Raw genomic sequence first — 24,225 nt, 5'->3', positions numbered from 1 at the left:
TGTTTTTTTGATTTATTTCCTTATGACCAAAAGATGTTGAACATTTCTTTTAGGTGTTTCTTGGGGACATTCAACATTCCCTTTCAGCTGTGAATTCTTTGTTTGGCTCTGAACCCCATTTTTTTATAGCCAGGGTTGTTTTGTCTCCTGCTTTGTCTAACTTCTTGAGTTCTTTGTATATTTTGGAAATAAGCCCTCTATCTGTTGTAGGATTGGTAAAGATCTTTTCCCAATCTGTTGGTTGTCATTTTGTCCTAACCACAGTGTCCTTTGCCTTACAGAAGTTTTGCAGTTTTATGAGATCCCATTTGTTGATTCTTGATCTTAGAACATAAGCCATTGGTGTTTTGTTCAGGAAATTTTCTCCAGTGCCCATGTGTTCGAGATTCTTTCCCATTTTTTCTTCTATTAGTTTGAATGTATCTGGTTGGATGTGGAGGTCCTTGATCCACTTGGACTTAAGCTTTGTACAGGGTGATAAGCATGGATCGATCTGCATTTCTTCTACATGTTGACCTCCATTTGACCCAGCCCCATTTGCTGAAATGGCAATCTTTTTCCATTCAATGGTTTTGGCTCCTTTGTCAAAAATCAAGTGCCCATAGGTGTGTGGGTTCATTTCTGGGTCTTCAATTCTGTTCCATTGGTCTATCTGTCTGTCTCTGTACCAATACCATGCAGTTTTTATCACTATTGCTCTGTAATACTGCTTGAGTTCTGGGATAGTGATTCCTCTAGAAGTCCTTTTATAGTTGAGGATAGTTTTAGCTATCCTGGGTTTTTTGTTATTCCAGATGAATTTGAAAATTGTTCTGTCTAACTCTGTGAAGAATTGGATTGGAATTTTGATGGGGATTGCATTGAATCTGTAGATCGATTTTGGTAAAATGGCCATTTTTACCATATTAATTCTGCCAATCCATGAGCATGGGAGATCTTTCCATCTCCTGAGGTCTTCTTCAATTTCTTTCTTCAAGGCTTGAGCTCTTGTTGTACTGATCTTTTACTTGCTTGGTTAAAGTCACACTAACTATTTATATTATTTGGGACTATTATTGTTGTTTCCCCTAATTTCTTTCCCAAACTTGTTCTCTTTTTGTGTAGCAGAGGGCTACTGATTTGTTGAGTTATTTTTTACCTGAGCCATTTGGGTTAAGTTGTTTATAAAACTACAGGAGTTCTCTGGTGGAACTTTTGGGATCCTAAAATACTATCCTATCATCTGCAAATAGTGATATTTTCCTTCTTCTTTTCCTAATCTGTATCGTTGATCTCCTTTTGTTGTCTGATTGCTCTGGCTAGAACTTCAAGAACTATATTGAATAAGTAGGGAGAGAGTGGGCAGCCTTGTCTAGTCCCTGATTTTAGTGGGATTGCTTCAAGTTTCTCTCCATTTAGTTTACTGTTAGTGACTGGTTTGCTGTATAGCTTTTACTATGTTGAGGATGGGCTTTGAAGCTATTCCCAGGACTTTTTATCATAAAGGGTGTTGAATTTTGTCAAATGCTTCTCAGCATCTATTAGGAAATGATCATGTGGTTTTGTTCTTTCAGTTTGTTTATATAATGGATCCGTTGATGGTTTTCCGTGTATTAAACCATCCCCCATGCCTAGGATAAAACCTACTTGATCATGGTGGATGATTGTTTTGATGTGCTCTTGGACTCGGTTTGCCAGAATTTTTTTTTTTATTAACTTGAAGATGTTTCATCATATGATTTACATTTGCTAGATATTCCCTTTCCGTATTATTATTTGGGCAAACATCCCCTAATCCCTCCCCTATTCTTTATGGGTGTTCCCCTCCCCCATCCTCCCCCATTGCTGCCCTACAATCACGTTCACTGGGGTTTCTCTTTGGGACCAAGGGCTTCCCCCTTCCACTGGTGATCTTACTTAATATTCATTGCTACCTATGGTCCTTAGAGTCCAGGGTTTATCCATGGGTCCTTAGGTAGTGGCTCTGTCCCTGGAAGCTCTGGTTGGGGCATTGTTGTTCATAAGAGATTTTCGAGCTCCTTCAAGCTCTTCCAGTTCTTTCTCTGATTCCTTCAACGGGGGTCCTATTCTCAGTTCAGTGGTTTGCTGCTGGCATTCGCCTCTGTATTTGCTGTATTCTGGCTGTGTCTCTCAGGAGAGATCTACATCCGGCTCCTGTCGGCCTGGCACTTCTTCCTTCATCCATCTTGTCTAGTGGATGGGTTTGCCAAATTTTTTTTTTTTTCTTTTTTTTTTTTCTTTTTCTTTTTTTTTTTTTTTTCCGGAGCTGGGGACTGAACCCAGGGCCTTGCGCTTGCTAAGCAAGCGCTCTACCAGAGCTAAATCCCAACCCCCGGTTTGCCAGGAATTTTGTCAAGTATTTTTGCGTCTATATTCTAAGGGAAATGGTCTGTGGTTCTCTTTCTTTGTTGAGTCTTTTGTGGTTTTATAATGGGTAATTGATGGTTTTTCATATATTAAACGGTAGTGCTCCATCTGTTTGAATTTTTTGAATAGTTTGAATGAGTGTTGGTATGAGGTCTTCTATGAGGTCTGATTCTGCACTAAACCCATCTGGACCCTGGGCTCTTTTTGTTTGGGGAACCTTTGTGACTGCTTCTATTTCTTTAGGAGTTGTGGGGTTGTTTTATTGGTTTATCTGTTCTGATTTAACTTTGGTACCTGGTATCTGTCTAGGAAATTGTCCATTTCCTGCAGATTTTTCAAATTTTTGTTGAATATATAGGCTTTTGTAGTAGGATCTGATGATTTTTGAATTTCCTCTGATTCTGTAGTCATGTCTCCCTTTTCATTTCTGATTTTGTTAATTTGGACACACTCTCTGTGTCCTCTCGTTAGTCTGGCTAAGGGTTTATCTATCTTGTTGATTTTCTCAAAGAACCAACTTTTGGTTCTGTTGATTCTTTCCATGGTCCTTTTTGTTTCTATTTGGTTGATTTCAGCACTGAGTTTGATTATTTCCTGCCTTCTACTCCTCTTGGGTGTATTTGCTTCTTTTTGTTCTAGAGCTTTTAGGTGTGCTGTCAAGCTGCTGACATATGCTCTCTCCTGTTTCTTTCTGCAGGCACTCAGCGCTATGAGTTTTCCTCTTAGCACAGCTTTCATTGTGTCCCATAAGTTTGGGTATGTTGTTCCTTCATTTTTATTAAATTCTAAGAAGTCTTTAATTTCTTTATTTCTTCCTTGACCAGGTTATCATTGAGTAGAGCATTGTTCAACTTCCATGTGTATGTGGGCGTTCCTCCCTTATTGTTATTGAAGACCAGCTTTAGCTCGTGGTGGCTAAATGGGATTATTTCTATCTTTCTGTATCTGTTGACCGCCTGTTTATGACGATTATATGATCAATTTTTGGAGAAAGTACCATGAGGTAGGGTAGAAGAATGTATATCCTTTTGCTTTAGGATAGAATGTTCTATAAATATCTGTTAAGTCCTTTGGTTCATGACTTCTCTTAGTCTGTCTATGTCTCTGTTTAATTTCTGTTTCCATGACCCTGTCCATTGATGAGAGTGGGGGTGTTGAAATCTCCCTACTATTGTGTAGGAGGGGGCAGTGTGTGTTTGAGCTTTAGTAAGGTTTCTTTTATGTATGTGGGTGACCTTGTTTTTTGGAGCATAGATATTTAGGATTGAGAGTTCATCTTGGTGGATTTTTCCTTTGATGAATATGAAGTGTCCTTCCTTTTCTTTTTTTGATGACTTTTTTAGTTGAAAAATCAATTTTATTTGATATTAGAATGTCTACTCTAGCTTGCTTCTTCTGAACGTTTGCTTGGAAAGTTGTTTTCCAGCCTTTCACTCTGAGGTAGTGTCTGTCTTTGTCTCTGTGGTGTGTTTCCTGTAGGCAGCAGAATGCAGGGTCCTCGTTGCGTATCCAGTTTGTTAATCTATGTCTTTTTATTGGAGAGTTGAGGCCATTGATGTTGAGAGATAATAAGGAATAGTGATTATTGCTACCTGTTTTATTTGTATTTGGATGTGAGATTATGATTGTGTGCTTTTCTTCTCATTTTTTCGTTGCCAAGATGATTAGTTTCTTGCTTTTTCTAGGGTGTAGCTTGCCTCCTTATGTTGGGCTTTACCATTTATTATCCTTTGTAGGCTGGATTTGTAGAAAGATATTGTGTAAATTTGGTTTTGTCATGGAATATCTTGGTTTCTCCATCTAAGTTATTTTGAGGTTTTTGCAGGATATAGTAACCGGGATGGCATTTTTGTTTTCTCTTAGGGTCTGTATGACATCTGTCCAGGATCTTCTGGCTTTCATGGTCTCTGAGAGAAGTCTGGTGTAATTCTGATAGGTCTGCCTTTATATGTTACTTGACCTTTTCCTTTACTGCTTTTAATATTCTATCTTTATTTTTTTGCATTTGGTGTTTTGACTATTATGTATTGGGAGGAGTTTCTTTCTGGTCCAATCTATTTGGAGTTCTGTAGGCTTCTTGTATGGTTATGGGCATCTGTTTCTTTTAGGTTAAGGAAGTTTTTCTTCTATGATTTTGTTGAAGATATTTACTGGTCCTTTGAGTTGGGGAGTCTTCACTCTCTTCTATATCTATTATCCTTAGGTTTGATCTTCTCATTGAGTCCTGGATTTCCTGTATGTTTTTTGGACCAGTACTTTTTCGTTTTACATTATTCTTTGACAGTGTCGATGATTTCTATGGAATCTTCTATTCCTGAGATTCTCTCTTCTATCTCTTGTATTCTGTTGGTGATGCTTGTATCATGGCTCTTGTCTCTTCCTTTGGTTTTCTATATCCAGGGTTGTTTCCTGTGTTCTTTTCTTCATTTTCTATTTCATTTAATTCCTTCAACTGTTTGATTGTTTCTGAATTCTTTCAGGGATTTTTTGTGATTCCTCTCTATAGGCTTCTACTTCGTTTATTTATGTTTTCTTTGAGTTTCTCTAAGAGTTCTTCATGTCTTTCGAAGTCTCAGCATCATGATCAATATGATTTTTAAATCTAGATCTTGCTTTTTTCTGGTGTATTTGGATAATTAGTGTTTGCCTGAATGGGAGAATTGGGATCTACTGATGTCATGTAGTCTTGGTTTCTGTTGCTTGGGTTCCTGGGCTTGTCTCCCGCCATCAGATTGTCTCTGGTGCTACTTTGTTCTGCTATTTCTGACAGTGGCTAGACTGTCTTATAAGCCTGTGTGTCAGGAATGCTGAAGACCTGTTTTCCTGTTTTCTTTCAGCCAGTTATGGGAACAGAGTGTTCTGCTTTCGAGTGTGTAGTCTTTCCTATTTACTTGTCTTCTGCTGTTCCTGTGGGCCTGTGTCCTGAGTCCACCAGGCAGGTCACGTGGAGCAGAAAAGTTGGTCTTCCCTGTGTTCCCATGGCTCAAGTTGCTTGAGGGGGCCTGCTTTTGATCTCTCAGTGAGGGCGGCAACTTGGAGGGCTTGTGCCACCTTTTCCCGGAGCCACCATGCGCCGGGATCCCCAGATGGCATTAGGTGTTTTCCTCTGGAGTCAGAAATGTGGGCAGAGTGTAGTCACTTCTGGCTTCCCAGGCGTGTCTGCCCCTCTGAAAGTTTAGCTCTCTCTCCCACGGGATTTAGGTGCAGAGAACTGTTGATCCGGTCCCTTCAGGTCTGGGCAGTGTCTGGAGCTCGGGGGACCTACAGCCATTTTCTTCCTTTTTTAAGAGTGTAGTTTCCCTCCTTGTGTTGGAGTTTTCCATCCATTATTCTTTGTAGGGCTGGATTTGTATGTAGATATCAAGTAAATTTGTTTTGTCATGAAGTACTTTGGTTTCCCCATCTATGTTTATTGAGAGTTTTGCTGGATATAGTAGCCTGTGCTGGCATTTATGTTCTCTTTGTGTCTGTATGACATTTGTCCAGGATCTTCTAGCTTTCACAGTCTCTGTTGAGAAGTCTGGTGTAATTGTGATAGGTGTACTTTTATATGTTACTTGATCTTTTTCCCTTACTGCTTTTAGTATTTCTTTGATTACTGTATTTGGTGTTTTGATTATTATTTGATGGGAAGAATTTCTTTTCTAGTCCAATATATTTGGAGTTTTGTAGGGTTCTTGTACATTCATGGACATCTTTTTCTTTAGGTTACTGAAATTTTCTTTTATAATTTTGTTGAAGATATTTACTGGCCCTTTAATTTGGGACTATTTGTTCTCTTCTATCCCTATTATCATTCGGTTTGATCTTCTCATTGTGTCCTAAATTTTCTGGATGTGTTGGGTTAGGAGCTTTTTGCTCTTTAAGTTTTCTTTGACTGTTTTGTGAATACTTGCTATGGTATCTTCTGCCCCAAGAGTCTCTCTTCAATCTCTTGTATTCTGTTGGTGATGTTTGCATCTATGACTCCTGATCTCTTCCCTATATTTCTGTCTCCAGGGTTGTCTCCCTTTGTGATTTCTTTATTGTTTCTATTTCCACTTTTAGATCCTAGATGGTTTCGTTCAATTCCTTCACCTGTTTTGCTGTGTTTCCCTGTAATTCTTTAAGGGATTTTGTGTTTCCTCTTTAAGGGCTTTTACTTGCTTACCTGTGTTCTCCTGTATTTCTTTAAGGGAGTTATTTATGTCCTTCTTAACGTCCTCTGTCATCATCATAAGATCTATTTTTAAGTCCCAATTTTGCTTCTCTGGTGTGTTGGGATGTCAGTATTTGCTGTGGTGGGAGAACTGGGTTCTAATGATGCCAAATTGTCTTTGTTTTGTTGTAGGTTATTGAGCTTGCCTCTCACCATCTTGTTATCTCTGAGGTTATTTGTTTGGTCTTGCTGTCTCTGACTGGAGCTTGTCCGTCCTGTGAGGCTGTCAGTCTGTGAGCCTGTGATCTTAGGGTTGAGAGTGCTCCTGAGAGACCAGCTGTCTTTATTCAGGTTTGGTTTTGGAAGTCTTTGGGACAGCCTTAGCTTTGGCCACAAATGAAAAACAGAAGGGTCCTGTGACAACCGCGCCCCCCGGGTGGGTTCCTGTGGGTCTCTCCTTGGACATTTAATGGAGTGAATGTTGGGTCCCACCTGTGGATTTAGGAGTGAGAGTGCTTCTGGGAGAATAGTTCTCTGATGGTGGGTTTTGGGGTCCAGATATCTGTGGGACAGCCCCAGCTCTGCTAACTTTCTTTATACAAGCTCTAAAACATACACAGTGTATCCCAGCTTCTGTAATCTGCTTCTCACCATCCAGCCATTTCCTTTTATGGCATATGACAAATTTGTTTGGATAGCAATATCCACTTCAGGAGACTTCTAATACCCGAATCACACTGGACTGGAGACTGATTGCTGTTGAAATGCTGATGGGCATTCCATGTTTTCTCCCTGATCTTCCATAGTACCTGACTCAGATTCTTATGTCCTTACTAAGTAGTGAGGACCATTAATGTTCATGGTGGTAGTTACAGGAAGAGGCCAAATGATGCCTGGAGTACTAAAGTCAGAGGCATGGGTAGCTGAGAGCTCATTTTATGGAGTTGTGGCAGAAGTGTTTGGAGTTGGTCCAACATACCTATCATTCTAACTAATTCAATGTATAAAATGCAAATCTGAATAACAATGATTAAAAGTTATACAACAGTGACCACAGAGCATTAGGCTGAGCACAGGTCCCTGAGTGCTCAACTTGGATCTTTGGTTGTACATCCGTGAAGCCAGCACTTACTCAGCATACCCACTGTATCTAGATTGGTGATAGTTGCAAAAGGGAGTATAAAGAGGAAACAGATCTATTTCTGTCTCAAAGGTGTAGTAGCCCAGCTATAGGACATCAGTTCCTGCCTATTAAAAGCAATATGTGTTTGGTTTTGTAAAATGGGTTGACTCATGGAAACCCTTCAGAAAGGGTGATCAGAGTAGCAAAGCACAGTGGTGTCTGTCTACTTTTTCTCTAGGACTGCTCAGAATTCATCAGACTGTAGAGCTGATCAATTGGTCCATACTCACGGCTTCCATTCCTATCCTGTTGTACTTCACTTGAATGTTCCAAGCTTCTCACATGCCCATGAGCTTTCCTCAGGTTTACAAAAAGACAACTGCGAGGGCCAGTTTGGTATTAAAATTAATTCTTAAGGTTTGCCTATAATAACAATTAAAACATATTATTATGTTATGATATATAATATTAGTATAACATCATTAGTAATAAAATTTTATACCATGGTTTTCTTTTTTTTGATGAATGTTTTATTTGCAGAAACACTGCTAATTACTGATTAAAAAATAAATAACAATAAACTGCCCAAAATGGTTCTTTATACCTGTAATCCCTACACTCAAAGAACAGAGGTAAAAGAAATTACAACTTTGTAAGATGCTGTTTCAAAAACAAAGAGATGAGGGAATAGAAAAATAATAAAAAGAAGTTGTTTTACAACCGAAATCAGAATCTATGGCTGTTTCATTATCTACTCCATCTCATGCTATTCTTACTGGGTTTCTGTTGTTATTACGAGCTCTGAAGCAAGAAAATATAAAATGCCTCCTTTCAATTACCAATAGTATAACTCTTTATGAGTTCTTTGAGTGCTTAGCATATAGTAATTAAGTGTAAGTACTATTATGTTTTTACTTAGAGAAAGGCAAAGTTTTGACAATGAGAGACGACACTGAACTCAGCCCCAAATAGAGAATATGTGCTACAACCCTCTTTCAAAGTTTAGAGATCATTGTGGAAGAAGAGAATGGAAAATTATAAAAGTCTAAGGTAGCAGATTACTGTAAAGATATATTATTCTCTGAATACAGTATGTATCTTGACTTCTGAATCTGAAACGAACGGCACTTATCTCTCAGGGAATACTCTTTGCAAACCTCCATTCTGGCTAACCATATAAAAGGCTTGAGAGATATACTCCAAAGAGGCATGCTGTAGAGTTTATCTGGTTAATATAGTTAAAGTATTCAGAAGATAAAATGTGCTACATTAATTCTACATTCCATCATTGCTAATAAAGTCTCAACCTTCATACATTAGAATATCCAGAAAAGGACATTTGATTCATCATAAGTCAAGAGTGATTTAAAATGTTGACCCTGGCTCTAAGCATAGCCAGAGTTTTATGTGAATCATATAATGTAATAATTGCTATGGTAACCACTCATTTATATTAATTAGAGGAGTAAATAGAGTTCTGTAATACATATTCCAGAGTAATGCCGAGAGCATAAGTAAGATCTCCCCATTGAAAGGATTAATTGATGCACTTGCCTTGTAGAAAAATTTACTTTTTTCCCTCCATAGGTATATTTAGCCCATTTAAAGCAATTTTCTTTTTATATTTGCTTTCCTTCTTTGCACTGCCTCTGAGTTCATTCAATTAGCCATTTTGAGGAAAAAGAAGACCTATGTCCAGGAACTCAAAGTTTTTATGACTTTAAATAATGGCAAACAAATGCTTTGAAGCTTTGGATACTACAGCGAAATTCTCTTGTAAAGTGCAAAAGTTAAAAGGCGTGATGTTATCAGGTGATTTAAAGCTATCATTTGGAAAATAGGAAGTCATATCTATTTTGGATGTATTGAGTTCTTAACTTTGTCAGGAGACAAACAAAGAAACAAATTTAAAAACCCTAACAACAATAACATATTAACTAAACAGACCATTCTAGGTAATTGATGGGTCAACCACAGATTGGCTATGTCCTTGTCAAATACATCTTCCACATGTCTCTATTCTGTCTTCCATAACCTAATTCTCTATTACTCACTACTCTAGCAAGCTTAGCTGAGGCACATCATGTATTTGTATGAACTTCTAGCTTCTACGAGGTAAAAGGTTAATATCTTGAGGCCTATTTTCTCATGTTAGAGATGGGAAAACTGGTAAGCTAGTGAGTTTGTGTGAGACTACCATACATCAGTGATAGACTTTGTGCTGTGGATCTCTGTGACTACCATGGCCAGCAAAGTCAAGAGACAAGAAGGCCGTTGAACATTGCCAAGTAACCAGTGTTGGTTAAAATTTCAGGAGTCTGACCCTGAGTAATTAATTGATTTTCAGTATATTTAAGCACAGCACAACTTGGTCAAAAATTTCCTGATGATAATTTACTCAATCCCATGTTCATAATAAAGTAAAAATGATCTAAATAAATTTGGATATGGCTACACTGAAATGTTTTGTAAAGTATATGTGACAACTTCCATAAAGACGAGTTCTATACCTTGACTGAGAAAAGCAAGCTTACCATCAGCATCTGAGGAAGGTTCCTGTGTGGTCTCTGGTTACCAGGCCACAACTCTCAGCCTTCTGAGAGAATAGCAGGTTATGCACTCATTTGTTTGATGGAACAAACCTAAGTGTTTAACATTCCAGGTTCCTTAAAGCTTATCTGTGAGCACAAGCACATTTGTGCTTCTTAAAATTTAGGCCAATAGACTTAAGGTTCCTGGTCTCTGAGCTAAGGCTTTCTCTGTCATTTTATAAAAGCTTTCTTGTCGTCATTAGTTCAATTCATGTCAGATTTTGCTGACACAGGCCTAAACCTCCATGAAAAAGATGGTCATATATTTCTATTTCCTTATTTCTGTATCTGAATCCCCTAATGTAGATTATTATTGCCATATGACATGTTATACATTTATTCATATAGAGATTATTCATTCACTATTTATTTAATGGTATGATGGTTAGACTCAATTGTCAACTTTAATACAACCTAGAATTTCCTGGGAACAGAGTCTCAGTGAAGGATTATCTATGTTTTGTTGGCCTGTGGACCTGCCTGGGGAGGGACTTGTCTTAAGTTATTGAGGTAGAAAACCCAGCCCCCTATTGGCATCACATTTTGTAGGCAGGGCTTCCTGAACTGTGTAAGAGTGGAGAAATTGAGGTGAGAATACACAATCTATGGATTGGTTTATTTATTTACATTTATTTATTTATTTATTTATTTTATTTATTTATTTATTTATTTCTGCTCCCCACCTTTGTGGATATGGTATAACCAGTTGATTCAGGTTCCTGCCACTGTGGCTCCCCTGCAATGTTGAAGTTTTAAGGTTAAACAAATCCCCTTTTCCCATAAGCTGGTTCTTCTCTGGGTATTTTGTCACAGTAACAGAAATAAAATGAAGACAGATGAGGTGATAGTCTTCATTGTCAAATTTATCAGATTTACAATCACCTTGGAAACATAGCTCTGGATGTGAGGCTGTTTCCAGAAAGATTTAACAAATAAAGGGACATCACTCTGAATTTGGGTGGCACCATCCCATGGGATGGGGTTCTTGGTGAATAAGAAGGAAGAAGTGAGCTGATTGTGTGCATGCCATGTAACCTCCCTTTCATATCACTGCTGACACGCCTTCCCTGTCAGGGCAGAGTTTATTTACTCAAACTGTGGCTAAACAACAACAAAAACAAAAACACAATCAAAAATCTTTTCTCCTTAAATTTGTTTTTTGACTAGAATTTTAGCAACAACAAAGGAAAAGGTAATAAAATGGATGTTATCCATAATATTTTTTCAAGTGACTTAGTCCTTGTGCCTTAGCCTAATGAACTATCTAAGACTGGGTTATGCTGTGAAGAAAAGAGGTTCAAGTGCCAGTATCCAATGGCGTTCTTCTTGTCAGAGTCTAAGTGCTTTATGAGATATTGTATGGAAAGAGACAGAGTGTGCATGCAGTTATATTTTCCAGGCTGCCAAACAGATAATGCTAATTGCATCCTAAAGGCCTCTTTCCTAAGCACTATAGTTAGACTGGATTTTTATCATCTTTATACCTCATAATGGGGATTAAACTTCTAAACAGGAACACTTGGGGCCATGGCCAAATGCTATCTAAAACCTACAGTCTAGATAAGTTTTTCAGGGTCATGCTGGACTCATGTGACATTTAGGCAATAGTAGAAGGTTAAACAATGAGCAACAAACATTGAGCAAATGTTATTTTTCTCCTTTATTAATCAAATGCCTAAGAATGACTAAGACTTGGGCTTAATACATCATTGACTATTTATTTGTTTGTTTGTTTGCTTAAACTTGTTAGCTTTCTCTGGTTGAATCTATGCACTGACTTCTCCCTATTGACTATTCAAAGCAAAGTAAGACTAATTCCTCAGAAACTGCACAGTGACAGAGTTGTAACAGGAACACAGCTCAAATTTGATAAGATTCTTTCAGAAACGTTCAAGGGAAATATTTCAAAGATGGCAGGCTAGTGCATGTACAGTAACAAACAGCCTCAAATCTCAGTGCGATGCATTAAATGTTTATTTTTAACTCATGCTACATTTTTAACGTGGACCAGCAGAAAGGCTCCACTAATTGCATATGTTTAGAGACTAAAGCTGGTAGAAGTTCAGCATCAATGTGTGTGATCTCATGTTTATCTTATCAAATGGGAGATTATGTAGCAAATTGCATCAAAAATTAAAAGTGATATATGCAGTCTCATGGTCAAATTGAACTTTAAATAAGAATAGGAAAATACAATTTTATCATCATCCTAGAAGTTACACAGCAAATATATTTATAGTTTTGCAGCAGTAATAGCAGAAAAAACATTCAATCTTGTACACAAACTAGTTTGGGGAAGAGTTGGTGGAGAAAAGGAGGAGAGAAGGAGGAGAGAGGAGGGAGGAGGAAGAGGAGGGGTTGGGGGAGGAGGGAGGAGGACAGGGAGGAGGGGTAGGAGGAGGAGGGTTGGGGAGGGGTTGGAGGAGGGAGGAGGAATCAACTGTCCTTAGAACATTGCCACCCTCAAGTTCAAAAAAGAATAAAGAGGTTTGCTTAATTTAAAGTCATTCTTTTTCGGAGAGATATTTTTATTATAAAAGCAGGCATGGTTATAATATAAAATTATTTAAAAGGAAATCACTAGTAATCACTTTTCCCAGATGGTCATGGTATGCAGTTAGAAGTATAGCCACACAATCTTTTTTTGCATTCATGTTTTCTTCTAGGTCTAAAAATATATTATCTAGGGTTTTTTCTTTTTCTTAGCATCACTACTTGTTTTCCTCGTAGTGGCAATAAAGGAGAATATTAAAGTGGCATATGGACTAAAATCCCCAAATTCCTTTTCTATTCTTGTAAAAATAGATTTTTAGTTGAGTGGCAGGAAATTTCAAATTGTCATATTAGATAAAAGTTCTTTATGATTTACATTTGCTGCAAATATCCGAGCTGCTTTGTTTATTGATTTACCATTGTCTTAATTCTTTATAAATGAAGGGGATTTCATCATAGTCAAAACTGTAATGCTGCTGCTGCTGCTTCTTCTTCCTCTCTCTCCTTCTCTTCCTTCCCTTTCCCTTCTTCCCCTTCTTCTCCTCTTCTCCCTCCTCTTCCTTTTCCTTCTTTCATCTTTTCCTCCTCCTCCTCTTCCTCTTTCTTCATTGGGTTTCCAAGACTGGGTTTCTCTCTGTGTTGCCCTGACTATCCTAGAATTCATTGTGTAGATCAAGCTGAACTCACATTTAGAGATCCCTGTTCCTCTGCTTTCTGAGTGCTAGGATTAAAGTTGTGAGTCACCATCCTGCTGCGGTCCTTCTTTTTAAGGTATTTTTCCCTAAGTCCTATTGCCTATCCCAAAATGTGAAAATACTTTGTTTTCTACCAGCTTTTTCACTTTTCCTCCAACAATTTAAATATTATTACTCATGTAACTAATTTAACCTATTATACATCTATTATTTCTAATTTGGAATTACCATCAATAACTTTTCTGATATTTCCTTAGTATATATAAACTCCTTAGGTCTTGGAGCTGCTCTTTTTTATGTTTTTTTATTGATATGCATTAATATCTGTCTTTATGTAGTTATTTTAGATTAACTATCCCCCAAATTAGTAATTTTATCTTTACCTATTTCTAGCATATGCATTTTCAGTATTGAGGTTTACTTTCATATCTCATACACAACACACATATACATACAGAGATGAGTGGATAATTTCTAATTTCAACTATTTTAGTATCTTAATAATTACTTGTCCATTTCCTGACTTATGCTTTCCTTTGTCATTTTGATCATAAATTTACTTATTTGAAAGTTTTAGCCCAGTGATTTTTCATTAGCAATTATACAACATCCTCGGAGCACAAGTATACGATAGATTTCCTTTCCCCTCTGTGATACTGGAAACATAACAATACAAGCTTATAGGCATTAGTAGGTTGGACAAAGACCTATTTGTTTTTCCCCAGGAGCTTAGATGGGTTTTATTTAAGCTGTATCCCAGATACAGTCAATAGCACTTTGTTTAAACTTCTTGTCACAGTGGAAGATGCCAATCATGGGAACATTTATACTGATTCACTGTATCAGGAAGTTCAGTCCATAGTCTGTGAAGGCATTATATCATGGGAAGGATATGGAAAAAAAGCTTGTAACCTCATGGCATCTAAGCAGGAAAGAACAAACAGAAAGGATCTAGGGCAAGATGTACTCTCCAATGATATACTTCTAGTGACTTACTCCTGCTAACGAGTCATCACCTGCAAATCAATGAATTAAGGGCCCTGATGATTCAGCATCCACAAAATATGGGGACCAGTTGCAGACCAAGACTTGAATACATATGCCTTTGGAGGATGATTTCCTACCTAAACCACAATAGACCGGGAGAGAGAATGGGAAATATGACAAACCATGACTCAAATCATAAACCATAAATGCTTTCCTTGATTAGAAATCACCAGTTTTTTTCTTGGAAAAATGTGCTGGGATAATTATGTTTAATATTGAAGCAGTGATATGTTTTTCTGTAATTTGCTGTGTTTCCAATGTCTGTCATGTGATCTAATATTATTCCATAATTGCTCACTTCTATTTGTATTCTGCAAACCTGATTATGATCCGCTTCATGTATAAGTCTTCATACTGTGTGTATTGAATGTGAAAAATGGTTCTTTGTCCTTTTGTAGCCACAGGGTATCACAGGGTCAGCTTCAGGAAATGGTTAATAAATTAGTAAGTTAGTGAATGAGTGATCTTTGGTCCTTATTAAATATGCATCCTTGAACAACACTATCTTTGACTGTGTGGAAGGATATACAAATGAGTAGCTACTGGTGTTTTAATCTTCTTCGGCACTAGCTATATATGTAGAAGCTGACAATCCAGTTGATGATTATGTCTAGGTTTGTCATGCTGATATGATTCTATGACTTAACTGTGCAGTGTTTCTTGAACATTGATAGCTGGGTAACCACAATAGAAGAGATCACATTTACTGAAAACTTCCAGTGTTGAGCAAAAGCTAAAAGTATTTACTATTGAGATAATTCTCTTATTAAAAACAATTACAAATCAAAATTTATTTTGTATTGTTTTCTAAAAAGCAAGATAGTTGATGTTGGAAATTCCAGCATTAATTGCTGGGAGACCTTAATATCTATAGTCTGATTGAAACTTCAGAGTTCTTGAAGATTCCATATCGATTTACTATTCTTAATGCCATTCCTTGTCTTTTTGCTCTCACAAGCCTGCATCCTGTAAATCTGGAAACTACTCAGTGTGTATGTTGTTAACCACTGAAAATGTAAATGTGTTTTATATAAATACTGTTACATCTCAAAAAATCTCTGTTCCTCATGAGAATCCCCCCCAATATATGAGCATTGGCTATTATTAGTGATCTATATGGTCTATTTCATAGAACAATAACTAACAAGTGTGAAGAAGAGGGCATCATGTAGTCAATCAGTTTGACCTAACACAATCAGGGGACACAAATCAAACTTAATATCTTGCTCCCCACTTCAGTCCTTCCCCTTGTTCACATAGTTAACAGCCACAGCCCTAGATCCTCTATTTTTACAATGGCCCTTAGAATTTTGGGGAGTTTGTGGAGAAGTCAGACTCAGCTATCAGGACAAAGAAGTGAAGAATCAGTTTTACAGAGCATAGATAAAAAACGTAATGTTCCACAGACAAATCCATCTGTTTTCCTGGTTCTTTTTTAACCTACGGCCTCTGGGCATTTTGACATCTTCACCTGCTAGAGTCCCACTGAATCATACATTTTTTCAGCTTTGATGAGCTTGCTGCTAAAATAAGTTCTAGGAGACTATTTGGAGAGCTTGAGCACTCCAAAAATAATTAAAATTTGAGATTATAATATAATGTTAACATTTCACCTTCCCTTCCTTCTCTCCAAACCTCTCCCATGTACCCTCCTTGCAGATTTGCTACCTCTCTTTCTTTAATTATTGATGGTGAAGGCACTATGTAAACTTCCAAAAGAGTCACCAACAGTCCTACCTAGCTGTGATGCCCATGAGCCACTACAGCAACCAGCATTTCAATAGAATCCTAATGCTGCAATAGAGGCATGCCTACCTTGGTCGTAACTATCTCCTTTCGAGTTGGAAGTTAACTGCACAGACACATGCAGGAGTAAGATGTAAATTGTTCAGTATGAGTTGCTGCAGAAGAGGCCTGGCAATGTGAGTGAGCACGGTGATGTTTCTTATTCCATGCTAGTCACCCATAGTGAACAATAAGTTATAAATAAGCAGTTATGCTTAGAAGAGCAAGATATGGGGCCCAAACCCTTCCAGGACCTGCACATATACTTATAGCATAGCAAGATAGCATCTCAGTGCCCTGTCTTTCTCTGTCACATCGACTGAGATCTCAGGCATCCCTGTGATTTTTTTCATGCCTATTCTCATCAAATATGTCATTTAAACAAGTGCCAATAAAAAGTTTTTTTACTTGAGGCTCCAAATGCTCTAGGGACGGACAGCCTCTCTGAAAGCCCCTATCAATGTTGTTCTCTTTTCATTAATTAATTAGTTAATTAATTATTCTATATCTCCCATCGGTCCCTCTCTCTGTGTGTTTGTGGACATGTGCACATGAGCATGTAGAGGGGTGAGGACACATTTCAAAGATTGATTCTTGACTTCCATTATATGAGTTCAGGGTAGTGAAGTCGGGTTTCATGCTTGGTGGTGAAGTCAGGACTTTCACAGGGTAAGAATTAGGAACCTGGCCTGGCATGCATAGACCAAAGTCCATAGGGTGAGAACAAGGTTCACAAAGGAGGGTAGTATAGTCAAACTCAAGGAAGTAAGGAGTCTGCACATAAAGAGTAGGTGCCTGATACAGTACCATGTGATCTTGGAGTTAATTCTATAGCTCTTGCCATTCACTAATTTATTCATTAATTCACTTATTTAATTGAACTACTAGCCACATATCATGTTCTGCCACAGTGAATGTTGCAGAACAGTCTTTCTTGTGGTCACGGTATCCATTCACTAAACACAAGAGAAAAACTTTCTGTATCTCTCTCTTGTACACAGCTCCTCTTTCTTCTCTGACCTCTGTGAACTTCCCTTCAAATGTAAGATTTGGTTTTAGTTGTGACTCTCATGCAAGACGGTCTATACAAGTGTCTCAGGAAAGCTATTTGCTCTGCCTCATTCCTGTTCACTACAACCTGCCCTTCAGGGACAGCTTTCTCTCCCTGAGGGGCCTGCTCATGCCATTTCCTCTGTCAATAGACCTCATTAGGCCAGCATAGTAAGTATCTTAAAATGAAAAGTGAAATGGCCTTTTGCAAGAAAAAGTGTGAGATTTTCATGTTTCCAACTGAGCTCCCATTTAGTGGGCAATTTGAGGACCTCTGCCAATACTCCCTGCAGAGGGGGCTCTGTAAATGCAGCTTTTGCTTATCTCTGAAAGTAAAAGTGTTTCAAAAGAGATATAACCCATTCCTACACATTCAGGAACCAGGACAATGGACAAATGGACTGCAGAGCTAGTGTACCTTTAGTGAACCGTGTCATTCAGCTCTTCTCCCAAACCTTTCATTTTGTTTGACAAATATTAAATGAAAGGCCTACCATGTACCACACCACCATATGACAGGAATAGAAAGCAATGGACAGAATTCCTTTCTGACAATTTTCAGACTGGAAGGTTTGTCTATTTAGCAACAGATGCAATTCCATGCATATCAGGGTCTGTGGGAAGGCTTTAAAAGCAGTGCTGGAAAACCACAGTTCAACGGTGACATGAAGAAAGGTGACTCACAGTCACGTAGGTATTTTTCTAGAGCTCTTAAAGGAGTCTGTGAAGTGGGGACAGCCACTGTTGGTGCTTTTTGGGAGTCACCTTCTGCATGTACAGTATGAAAGCCACAATGGGTCATTTTACTAGGACTGAGGGCAGCTCACACAGTAACACTAAGTTGTATTAGTTTTGGCCTTTTCACTGCCAAACATGGGCAGTTAAAACAACAGTGATGACAACAACAACCACAAACAAAATTAGTTGCAATTAAGAATGCCCTTGATAATGAAGAAAAACAAGTATTAATTCAATTAAGCCTCGAACTTGGGTGCATTGGCTTCCTAAGTCTGTCGTGAAAATGGGAACTCTGTAAAGCATTCCTGCTGTAGTGTGCTGGAGGGCTGGAAGAGCAAGCAGCACAGGTGTAAATGATTTCCGAGATGAACTGGCTGCTTCCTTGTTCTTGAATCCCATTTCACTTGAAAAAAAGGAAATACTGTGGACAGTTTCAATTTGAGTATTTGCTGACATTTTCTTTAAAATGAACAAACTAAGTCTGCCACCTCGGGGAAAACAATGGGCAGAAATTTGTTTTCAATGATAAAAAATGAATGTTCAGGGAAAAGTGTGAATTTATAAAACTTGGACCCCTACACTACATCCACAGTAAGCTTGACAGTTTCCTGATTCTTAAAAAGACATTCCCACTCAACGCTCAGATCTGTGGTGATACTTTTTAAAAAATTCTTTACAATATTTTGTAATGAAAAGTTCCATTCATGTGTTCTACATGCTCAAATGCACAGTGCTATACAATAATGACTATTTAAAAGATCCATTCGAAGGGCAAGACGAATTATCTTATATCCGAGTACACAAATTCCATTGATAGACTTTCAGTTATTTCTATCTACCATTATTTTAAAACCCTTTTCTCTTTAAGATTTTTATTTTTAATCAAATAAGAATATTAGCAACTATTGGGCAATTATATTAAAATGCATTTTGAGTAAATTTGAAATATTTGGATCTAATCTAAATCTAGATTTGTAGAGATAAATCATGAGGTTTAAAGACGAGGTCAAGTTTTCTGAACTATATGATGGTTGTATTAGATGGGAGAGCTTATGCCTCTGCCTCTCCCAAACTAATGCAATTGCCCAGGCTACACATGGATACCTTGGAGAGGGCCTGCTCTAGAAAGAGGAAAATTAAAACGAGGTGTTTTCCTTGAGTTCATCATAATGAACTCACTCAGAAGGAAACATGTATTACTGAGCTACCAACATTCATACTAGCCAGGTTCATGAACACCGTGATAGCAAACTACTGGAATCTGCAGAGAAAAATATACATGAATGTGTCACCATCAGGATAGACTTTATGTTGGACCTGGCAATACTTCTTTGCTTCTTCCTTCTGGCTTGAATTTATATATCCTGTGTTGACTGTATAGTTGTCACAATAGTACATAAGGGGTAGAATATATTGGTAAATTCCCTGCATAGACAAGCAGGGAAGCTTGTAGTTTCTTCTGTACAGGTACACATAGGTAACTGCAGAGGGACTTAGTGGTTCCAGGTTCTAAAAATGAGAAAGCCTGGAACCCTGGTAACGAGAATTTTGTAATTAAAGTCATGAAAGTTCCAGTGGACTTTAAAATGTTAGTACAGAGCCATAAAGACATTGGCACACTTGGAATTTGAGTTGCTGTTTGATAGGGCAGTGATAAAAGACTGTCTGACGCCCGTAGGAATTTGATCAATTGAGAAATATGCCCCCAGCGATCTACACCAGGGAGCATTGCCAGATTAGCCCAATTCCTGCACATTCTTCCAACTGACTGTTTCCAAATTAACATGAGTGTGTGATTTTTAATATCCTCCTCAGCATGAACTTCCTGCTTTATAATCTTAATGTTTTCCATATGAGGGAGACCTTGATCTTTCCATCTTTCACTGTAGACTAACTGGGTCTGAACACATTTTTAGAGATCTTCATGGGAGGTTGGTCTTTCTGACTTGTCATTTTGTTCTGTGAGTCTTCTTGTGACATTAACTAGCCCTCCTTACTCATTGTCTTCTTTGCTTAGGAGCATATTGGCTGTTCTCATTTGCCCATTCATTGTAGCCCAGGAATGAGTAGCAGAGACTGGACCTTTATATACCAGTTTAGGTTAAGTTGTCACTCTCAGAGTATATAGTACATGAGAGAACAAAGCAGTTCTGACATTTACATGCCTCTGAATGAAATTTTGGATGGCCAGAAGTCTTAAGATAGTAATTTTTTCTCTAGATGTGATCTAATAGTCTGCTATTCTGAGAAACCTTCTGGAGAGGGGTAATTTTCTCTTTTGAAAGGTATGGGCAACAGAGTAGCTTTTGGAACAGGATGGGGTGACTAGTAAATGAGAAAAGAAACAATCAGCTCAAGCAAAGCATTCTGATCAGTTAAAAGGAGGCGAGGAAAACCAAACACCTAAACAGAGAAGGAAACAGTATGGGAGATGTATACTAGATAAGACAGAAGGCAGTTAGGGATGCCTAGCATAGAGAGGTCTATACGCCTGTTAGAGAGGTGGGGAGGCTGGCAAAGCACAGTTTAGTGAGACAGGTGGAACATGGAGGTTGTTGGGTTAAACATTTTAGTTTGAATTTTGTGAAAAATGTTTCCTGGAACACTGGAACATTTCATTCTAAGATGTGTGTGCCAATGTTCATAGCCTTCCCTTCTATCACAGTGGGTGGACAGTCTGTACTTGTATGTCGAGCCAACCTTCCCTTTCTTTTTCATTTTGATCCTCTCCCCAGTCATCCTCTTGACCTACTTTAGCAGCAGTTACTACCTGATGTTCTAGATATATGAGTTTATATTGTGTATTGCCTATCTTTTCAACTGCTGTGAGCTTTGCTATAAGAGCAAAGACATTTTTGTCTTTTTGTTTCAATTGTGTATTCTCAACACCTATACTACTCATAGCACAAAGAAAGCACTCACAAGTGGATGATGGATTAATGTTGTTAGTAGTTTTTCAACAACAGTCAGAGTTAAATATCTGTAGGTACCTGAGAACTAACAGTGGGTTTACAGTTTTCCTCCAGGGACTTTTTGGAGTCTCTTAAATATTAATATACTAGAAAAAAAAGCAGGTGTCTAACTTCATGGTGAATATGGGGGATGATGAAAGGAAGAGATGGTTTACTGATCTATTTTAAAGGTAAAACTGGCAAGACTTTTAATGGATTGTATATGAATGATTATGGATAGAAGAAAAGCAAAAGTAAACAATGTGTGTGTGTGTGTGTGTGTGTGTGTGTGTGTGTGTGTGTGTGTGTGTGTGTGTTTAAGAACCCATGTTGATTGATTGCTGGCCCATTCACGGAACTGTTCCAGAGGTTGGGGATTGCATGGAGAAGCAACAGATATCTGAACAGGGTAGAGATGGGGTCATGCCAGGTTTGTCAAATCACAGGAGGATTTCTGGAATGATAGCAAGTTTTTAAAAATTTTAAACAGAAAAAGGCATAATACAATTTACACCTTTAAAAGATAGCTGGTATGTAAACAGAATGTATTGATTTTGGCAAGAGTACATACAAAAACAGGAGAAATTCTAGGGCCGAATGCTCCCGGGCTTGCGGCTTGCCAGCCAAGTGCCAGTCAGACCACCTGAGCCATTTTTAGATCTGACCAATTCAACATTTATGCAGTCTATTGTTCTTCACATCATTTCCCACATAAAACACTGGTTGTAATAGATTCTTCTCCACATATTTCTGTGGGCTGAGAGACTGTAGAGACCCAGAGCCTGTCCCCAGCACCCACAAGTGTCACTGAGTCTTCAACACATAGCCATGGATATGTCCTCAGAACAGCAGGTCTGCAGGGGTAACTTTACCCATCTTGATTCGCTGCCATTGTGATCCCATCAGTCAAAGCCTAGTCTCACTTTGCTATGTTTTTATAAATCACAACCTGTGATCTATAAAACTAAGAAACAAACAAAAATGCACAAAACACTCAACACACTCCACTATATGGAGGCTATGATGTTATAGTGTAGCCAGAAAATGCTGGACAAAGTGTGCCTGGGCCATTGTAGTTTGTGTATATTTGGATTCAGGAAGCTCTTTCCCACTTTCTTTCCTATTAGTTTTAGTGCATCTGGTTTGATGTGAGGTCCTTGATCCACTTGGACTTAAGCTTTGTACAGGGTGATAAGAATGGATCAATTTGCATTCTTCACCATTCTGACTTCCAGTTGAACCAGCACCATTTGTTGAAAATGCTGCCTTTTTTCCCCACTGGATGGTTTTAGCTCTTTTGTCAAAGATCAAGTGACCATAGGTATGTGGGTTCATTTCTGGGTCTTCAATTCTATTCCACTTATCTACCTTCCTGCCTCTGTACCAATACCATACCGGTTTTAATCATGATTACTCTGTAATTCAGATTGAGGTCAGGGATGGCGATTCCCCCAGTAGTTCTTTTATTGTTGGGAATAGTTTTGGGTATCCTAGGTTTTTTGTTGTTCCATATGAATTTGCAAATTGCTCTTTCTAACTGTATGAAGAATTGAGTTAGAAATTTGATGGGGATTGCATTGAATCTATAGATTGCCTGACAAATGCAGAGGCAGGTGCTCACAGCGAACCATTGGGCAGAAAACGGGGTCCAAAATGGAGGAGTTAGAAAAAGTACTGAAGGAGCTGGAGTACTGAAGGGGTTTGCAGCCCCATAGGAAGAACAACAATATCAACCAACCAGACCCCACCAGAGCTCCCAGGCACTAAACCACCAACCAAAGAGTACACATGGAGTGACTGATGGCTCCAGCCACATATGTAGCAGAGGTTGGCCTTGTCAGGCATCAGTTGGAGGAGAAGCCCTTGGTTCTGTGAAGGCTTGATGCTCCAGTGTAGGGCGATTCCAGGGCCAGGAGGAGTGGATGGTTGAGTGGGGAAGGACCCTCATAGAATCAGGAGGAGGCGGGGATAGGATAGGAGGTTTCCAGAAAGGAAACCAGGAAAGAGGATAACATTTGTAATATAAATAAAGAAAATATTCAATAAAGAAAAAAATGGACTTAGGGCCCTGTCAAAGGTGTGAGGGAAGATGGTTCCCTTGTGTTTCCTGGCTACAAGATGAAGGCATGAGCCTGGGTGGATATACTCATGTCCCAGAGTCCCAGTGTATAAGTGCTGAAGAAGCAGCATTTAAAGAACACATACCCTTTTATTTATAAACAAGGAAACTGAAATACAAACATGGACTAGTTGCTCGTGCCCATGTAGCCTAGAAGGCAGTGATGGAAGCAAATAATACAGGAGATGGAAATGAAGAGCAAAGATCTGCCGCCACATTTGCAGACGTGCACTTAGTAGCTCTAGTCTGAACTCCCCAAGGCTCATTCGCCTGATACATGATATTGAGCTCCTCACATAGGTATATCCAACAATTCTACAGTTTCCTCCCATGCCATGCCAGATTGATACCCTTCTCCCCCATGGGCAAGAATGACATTTCAAGCACAACAGTTTCAGACCAGTTCCTGTGCATTCAGTCCCTCAGTCCCTCATCAGTCCCAAGTTGCACAAAGGACATCTGAGAAAATCAGCCTGATTCCAGAAACTGGAATTCAATACAGTGAAAAAAATATCCCTGCCTGCTCCAAAAGTTTACACCTGAGCAAAAATAAAATTGTATCCAAACAGCAAACCTGCTAGGCTGCAAGTTTAATAAGCTATTAAACGGCACCATCTGAATCCTGCAATCAAAGCAAAAACACTGTAAAATAAATCAAGAGAGATAAGAAAAGATTTCACATTGTTAAAAGTTTATGCTATTTCTGACTTCCCCAAATGTTACCATTAACCTGGGAGTTAATCAGAGTTTTTCATTTACCTGTTGTTCAGAGCCATAATGAGCACTTTAACAGGGTAAATAAAAAGATCTAAAGAAGCAATAAACTCGAATGTCACAAGTGGCAATCATCTACCTTGTGAGGCTCATGCATTACAAAGCATAGCACAGTTGGAAACAAATGATTCCACAGAACACTGTAAATAACCTCCAAGCCCACTCCTAATTAAAGTGAAGCCCCATTTTCTCATGGGCATTGAATATATGAACCAATTAAGGAAATATCATTTATTTCCTGAAAGGGCCGAGTCTCCTTTCTCTTTTTCTCCCTCCTTCCTCTCTCCTGTCTCCATTCTGTCTCCGTTATGTTCTATCTTCCTTCTAAACTATTTTCCATCAAAGAGCTGGCCC

This window comes from Rattus rattus, chromosome X (assembly GCF_011064425.1).
Source record: "Rattus rattus isolate New Zealand chromosome X, Rrattus_CSIRO_v1, whole genome shotgun sequence".
NCBI lineage: Eukaryota > Metazoa > Chordata > Mammalia > Rodentia > Muridae > Rattus > Rattus rattus.
This window is presented reverse-complemented; position numbering follows the sequence as displayed.